The sequence below is a fragment of the Urtica dioica genome, chromosome 12 (genome assembly GCF_054948205.1).
Source record: "Urtica dioica subsp. dioica isolate 48M chromosome 12, U.dioica_male_clone48M_v1_H2, whole genome shotgun sequence".
In the NCBI taxonomy this organism is placed as follows: domain Eukaryota; kingdom Viridiplantae; phylum Streptophyta; class Magnoliopsida; order Rosales; family Urticaceae; genus Urtica; species Urtica dioica.
In genome coordinates, this window is record NC_142767.1 from 5,010,957 (window position 1) to 5,017,046 (window position 6,090).

Below are 6,090 nucleotides of genomic sequence, written 5' to 3' on the forward strand. Positions count from 1 at the left end.
CGAAGAAAAAACCCAAAATTTACTATAACGAAAGAACCAAAATTTACTATGATGAGAATATAAAAATTTTGAAGTTAAAATAACCAATAACATATTAACGTTAATTGATGAATTTATGTGCACAAATCTGAACAGAAAAAAACTCGAATACCATAGAAAGTCAACAAACATTTAACGTTAGTTATCAAAATTTACAATAATTACCTATACATAGATTTATAAATAAAACTTGAAAAACTTTGAAAATAGCTTTAGTTAACGTTAACTAGTGTTAATTAACAAATTTGAAAAAAAAAGAACGCAGACATCGATGATTCCGATGAAGAAGATGAAGACTCAAAGGAAACAAACTTTCTCAGGTTGTACGATCCATTAGCACCGACCCCAATGCACCAACGTTGCACCTCGCCCTTTTCTGCGTCGACCTTACTCATTTCTTTATCTTTCCTTACAATTGTTATCATGTTATTTTCCCCCATGAAATATGTTCCTTAGCCCACTAGGAATTTCTAAGGACCGGCCCAAAGGGCCCACTCGAGCAAAAGGCTACGACGAACCTTGCCAAAAAGGTCTCAGCCTAAGGCCTTAGTCGACGCCGTCATTCTGGTCCCGGCCCGGCAAGCCTCGGCCAGAAGGCCTTGTCCGCGTGCTCCCTGTCCGGGAGGCGTCGATGAGAAGATCTTATCCGCTTGCTTCTGGCCCAGGTGTCCTCAACTAGGAAACCTTGCATGTGCGCTTCATAGGCGCTGGCTGGGATCCTCGTCCAAGTGCACTCGGTCCCAAAAGCCTCGGCCACCACCTCGAGAATAGGCCTCGGCCAGATCCCAGGTCTCGGCCATTGAGCCTGGGTCTCGAAAAAAAGTATCATAGGTGCGGGAATAAAGGTCCAAAGCCTTATTTGCACGTAACACACAACATATATATCATACTCGACACAAAACTCGAGGTAACAAATTCTTGAGTCCATTAGGTATTTTCAAGCGTTAGTTACCATTTAGCATTAATTTATTATTATCTTTACAAATTTATAATTAAATAAGCCACTAAAAAGTTTGTGAATTGCTAAATAACTAACCTTTTGTTTGTTATAAATAAATAGACATTCGGATGATGTGTTGTCATATGGACAATTCGAGCATTCCGTTTATGCCCCATGTCGGTGGTCGAGTATGTGGATTCGGCAATTCAGCAGAGACACGCGAAAGAGCGTCGTGGGCGATTGGCTGGCTCCATCTTGTATTCGATTCGGAACTCAAATCCGAGAAGCTTTCGAACATACGCATGCTGGTCCGGCGTTTGTATCACTTGTTGGAGCAACTCTTTGATACTTCAGAGGTTGGTTCAAATCACGAAAGGATGGCCCAACAAATATTGACGCCACTTAAGGACTTCATGTTGTCAATGGTGCCCACAAGAAGAGTAGTAGTCTTTATTTATGTACATTTGATGTAATAAAGTCTCACGAAGACTCTTGCTTGTAACTGCTGAATTATAATAAAAGTTGTAACAAATGAAGAGCAAATATAGATTTGCATGAACAAACTCTTCACTATTTGCTTAAAACAATATATTCACAATCTAAGGGTTATTGATCTTAGTATGATTGTTAGGAAAATCTATGATGTCTGGTTATGGGACATTGAGAGTTGGAGACTCTATAGTTCTTCCTAGGTATCTTTTGAAGGTAATGAATTGACCAGTGCACTTCTAGAGACAGAATAAGAATAAACCATTTAACCTCTTGTCTCTCAGAGTCACTATGTATGAATTACATCCTGCTTACCTCAATCCTGAAATGAGACATGTCATTTCATAGCTTATGTATTCTCATTTGAGAAAGTCAGAGTTCAGACTCACTATGTGATTCTGAACAGGACCTATTGGTGAGGTACTAAGTTATGAAGATGTCATGAACAACTTTGTGAAGCTCTCATACATATGGAATTCATGTATAAGATTGCTGAGATGCAATGTATGTCACCTCATGCTTTGTTCCTTAGAGTGTGAATAAATGAACTGGCCAGTGTCCAATTTAAGTCATGACTTATTTGGATGAAATAATGTGACTTGTTAGCTCCTCGTGAATACATTGTTTCTAACTTATTCACAAGCGACAAATGAGTTGAGGAAACAACAACTATAAAGGTAAAATGGTAATCTTATAAATCCCATCTAGTTGATGACATTCATGAAGGGTAAACATAGATAATATTCAGTGGATCCACTCATCACAATTAAGTTAAATTCTTGAGTAGAAAATAAATTCATTTGAACCGAGAGATTCTCAGTGTCAACTCTTTAGTGGAGTCAGTTGACATTAAGCTAAACTTGGAAAAGGTTTGTGAATTTTTTAGTCCAAGTATGTTAGCTCAAGCTTTGTTCATTTAGATCCATGAGGTCACTGTCACAAGTCATTTCGAGTGAGATTAGTTAAACTAAAAGCTAAGTCAAAACAAGAACAAGACAAGTTTTACGAAAATTGTCTAAAGGGTATTTTTATCTTTTTGGACATAGGATGGAATGAATATCAATAAATAAGTTTTTTGACATTGTCATATGATGACAATTGAATTAGATCACTCGGCCATATTGAGAATATTGGGCCTTGAGGATTAATTTCATTTCATGGAATTTTACTTGAAAATTCTTAATGGGTTTTTCTTATGTTGTCATGAACAAATGAAGAAACATCTAGAAGCTCCTTCTAGAAGCCCTTTACTCGTCCAACATAGCAAGAGAAAAGATATTATTTTGTGCATGGATGTATAAAGATACTTGCCAAAAGAAAAAGAGGAAACAAATTTTCTCTACAAGGAAATATATGGGGCGGCCAAGGCTGAGGGAGAAGCAAATAAGGAAACAAATCCAAGGCCTTCTAGAAGTACATTGGACGTGTGACATGAGGAAAAGGGGAGCAAATATTTGCTCATGAATATATGGTATTCTATAGAAAAGAAGAAACTACCTTTTGAAGGTAATCCTCCTCCTATAAATACCCCACCTCATTCACAACTCACAACATACAATTTTGAGATTGAGAGCCTCTCTCTCTTCTTTGTGGCCGCCCCCTCTCTCTCTCTAGAATTCCCTTTTCGTTTTTGTTTTTGGCACCAAGGTCCACATTTTACCTAGCATTTTGTTTTAGCTCTTCGACTCTAAGACTAGTTCTTGGGTCGTCGTGTTTAAAAGTGCCCACACACTAAATCTTTCTTCCCTCGAGTGATTCATGTGATAGAAACTTTCGTGGTTACTCGAATTCCCGAAGAACGAAGAAAGGCGAGCTACGTTGGGGAGACGAGCGATTCAACCTCCACTAGCTTCTCAACGATCAAGCTACGTAAAGGTTAGTAAACGAGTAATTGCTCTTCAATAGTTTTAATTTTAAAATAATATGTTGTAGCTCTTTGTCTAGGTTAGTAAAAATCGTTTTTACTTGTTTGAAGAAATTTTTATATTCCGCCGCTTGAAGAAGCGTTAAACTTTTCTTAATCCTAGATCTATTCCAACACTATGCCCACATTTGATGCCTTGGTCTCCACTACGAATTCGTGGGTGAAGTCAGACAAGTGGAGAACGGGCCTGCGGTCATTGCCTCTTTCAAAGCCCTAAAGGTAGCTTCAGCATCGGTGGTCTAATCAAATGCATCATGTCGAAGTAGATCGGTGAACGGTGGGGCAATCGAAGCGTACCCAACAATGAAGCGTCGATAATACCCCGTAAGGCCAAGGAAGCCACAAAGTTGCTTAATTGATTTCAGTCGGGACCAGTTGGTCATCACCTCGACCTTGGATGGATCAACCTATACATCGTGAGGTGTAACAATGTGGCTTAAGTACTCAACCATGGACTGACAAAAAAGACATTCGGAAAAGCTTCACGTATAAGTTGTTAGTCCGCAAGCATACGAACACCGCCTTGAGGTGAACGACATGATCAACTGTAACGACCCGATTTTTTTTAAGTCGTTATCCGATCATAGAAGCTTGAATTTCATTTCATACTTGTCAATAAATTTTTTTTTTGAAAAACTAGAACTGAAACAATTATTTATTCTCAACTAAAAACTATAACTCTAGATTATAATAATATGAATAAGTACAAAAATTATTTCTTCGTAACTAAAATAATTATTTGTCTTCAAGATGTTATAAATATAAAGGAACATGCTTAACACGATTATCATAATAACTTGGCAGCGGAAAACGTTTTAATTAGCGTAGCGGTATCCATCCCCACCCTTTACTCTTGTCGCCACCACGATCCCAACTCAAAGTCATTTACTTTGCACATGTCCTACAATGCGAACGAAGAAAAACATATACAAACATGTGAGCTGAAGCTCAGTGAAATTCATGTAAAACTCACAAAACATTTTTCTACATAATAATAAATAAACATTATAAAGTTTTATTAAGTCTTATTATCAACGTGATACATATCTTGTTACTTGATTCATGATTTTCGGGGACCCCTAGTGATCGTATCGTATCGTGCGCACCGAGACTTATGGAAACAATGCGGCCAAACATTGATTCGCCCTCCCTGAACATGCACGACTCACCTTATCGAGACATAAACATCTACGAGGTGGGTCGCAAGAACCTACTCTGGCCTAGGCCGATACGTCACCTACTTAGTGTTCTCACTTGCGTACTTATTAAATCATTTGCATGGTAAAGTTCATGAAATAAAATAAGTTTAAAGCATACTTGGAAATTCTTGGATAAAAATACTTTAATACATATTAAACATAGTTCACAAATATGATAAGATAAACTTGGAAACATAATCATGTAATCTAACATGCATATAGTAATAAAATTATATAATACTTGCACATGATATTAATTTGAACTAATTCGCATTGTAGTGAGATGAACTCACCTCTCGGTTTCAAGATACTTAGCACTCGAGCTAGGAATCCGACTCTTTCTCGAACCTATAGGAAAATAACTTATGAGCTTCTATAATCTATTCTTACAAAACCAAGCTTAAGGGATACAAGACCTATAAGAATATTAAAGCTCTAAGAACGATCTAAGGCTCGGGAAAACATGATGCATATTGAAAATATAATTTGAAGGTTTGTAAAAACGTTGCTGAAAAAAATTATTTTCAGAATGACCTATAGTTACACTTTTGTTAACTACGGATAGCTCGTGACTCGGAAATCGGTGATTCTTTTTGCAAAACAACAATAACATCTGTACCTTTAAAATTCCATATTAAACTTAATTTAATAATCTGTAAAACATTCCCAGAATTATTTTTAAGTTCATTAAACAAATCTGTTCGGGTGAGAAAACAGTTTCGGCACACAAAATTAAAAGTACTCGTTCGAACTCTTTAAAATTTATTTTCTGAAATTTCTTTTTGGAACATATAAAAGACATAATAGATATATTACAAAAAAATACTTTTAAATTAAAACTATTACAACAACCTGTTTAAAAATATACTCCATAGCATGACATCACTTCTCGGGTCCTAAGGATATCTCCCTAGCAGTGTGCATTTAGAGGATTTTTATGAACGAAATAAAACACATAAAATACATATAAAAACATATTACAAAAGAAGACATATGTAGCTTCGTTTTGGTATACTCCATTAACAATTTGAGTATTTAGAAGTGATAAAAACTAATTACCAAAGTTACATAAATTAAAAGGCAGATTTGAAGAAAAATAAAACATTTCATGCATGCATTGTAAGGTTCTAGTTTCTAGAGTTGGATGGGAACATGGAAATAAAACTAGAACAAGAACATACTAAGGAACTATGATTATAAAGAATTAAGACGGGAAAACATGCTAACCTCTTGGACTTGAAGAAAGGGCAAGAATTAATCTTCACCTTGATCTCTAGAAGAAAATCTAATGAATCATATATTCTATGATTTGTCTCTCTCCACGCTAACTCACTTTGTTTTCTCTCTAAACTTTGAAAATTTTGTGATGAAAGGAGAGAGTGTCTTGGGGTCTATTTATAGGAAAATATTGGGTGCTATATGGCTTGGACAAACCGTGCATGTCTACCTCTCCCACTCTTCTATTTTTTTTTTTTTTATTTCCTTATTGAAACACACCA

At 36.2% G+C, this 6,090-nt stretch overlaps 1 long non-coding RNA gene across 1 annotated transcript; it reads right to left on the reverse strand.

Moving 5' to 3' along the window:
- Positions 1 to 4,115: 4,115 nt before the first annotated feature.
- On the reverse strand, positions 4,116 to 5,862 carry LOC149378747 (uncharacterized). Its single transcript, XR_016294132.1, has 3 exons — positions 5,819 to 5,862; positions 4,885 to 4,939; positions 4,116 to 4,293 (listed from the first exon to the last, which is right to left on the reverse strand). It is a non-coding gene; the product is annotated as an uncharacterized LOC149378747 (long non-coding RNA).
- Positions 5,863 to 6,090: the final 228 nt, after the last annotated feature.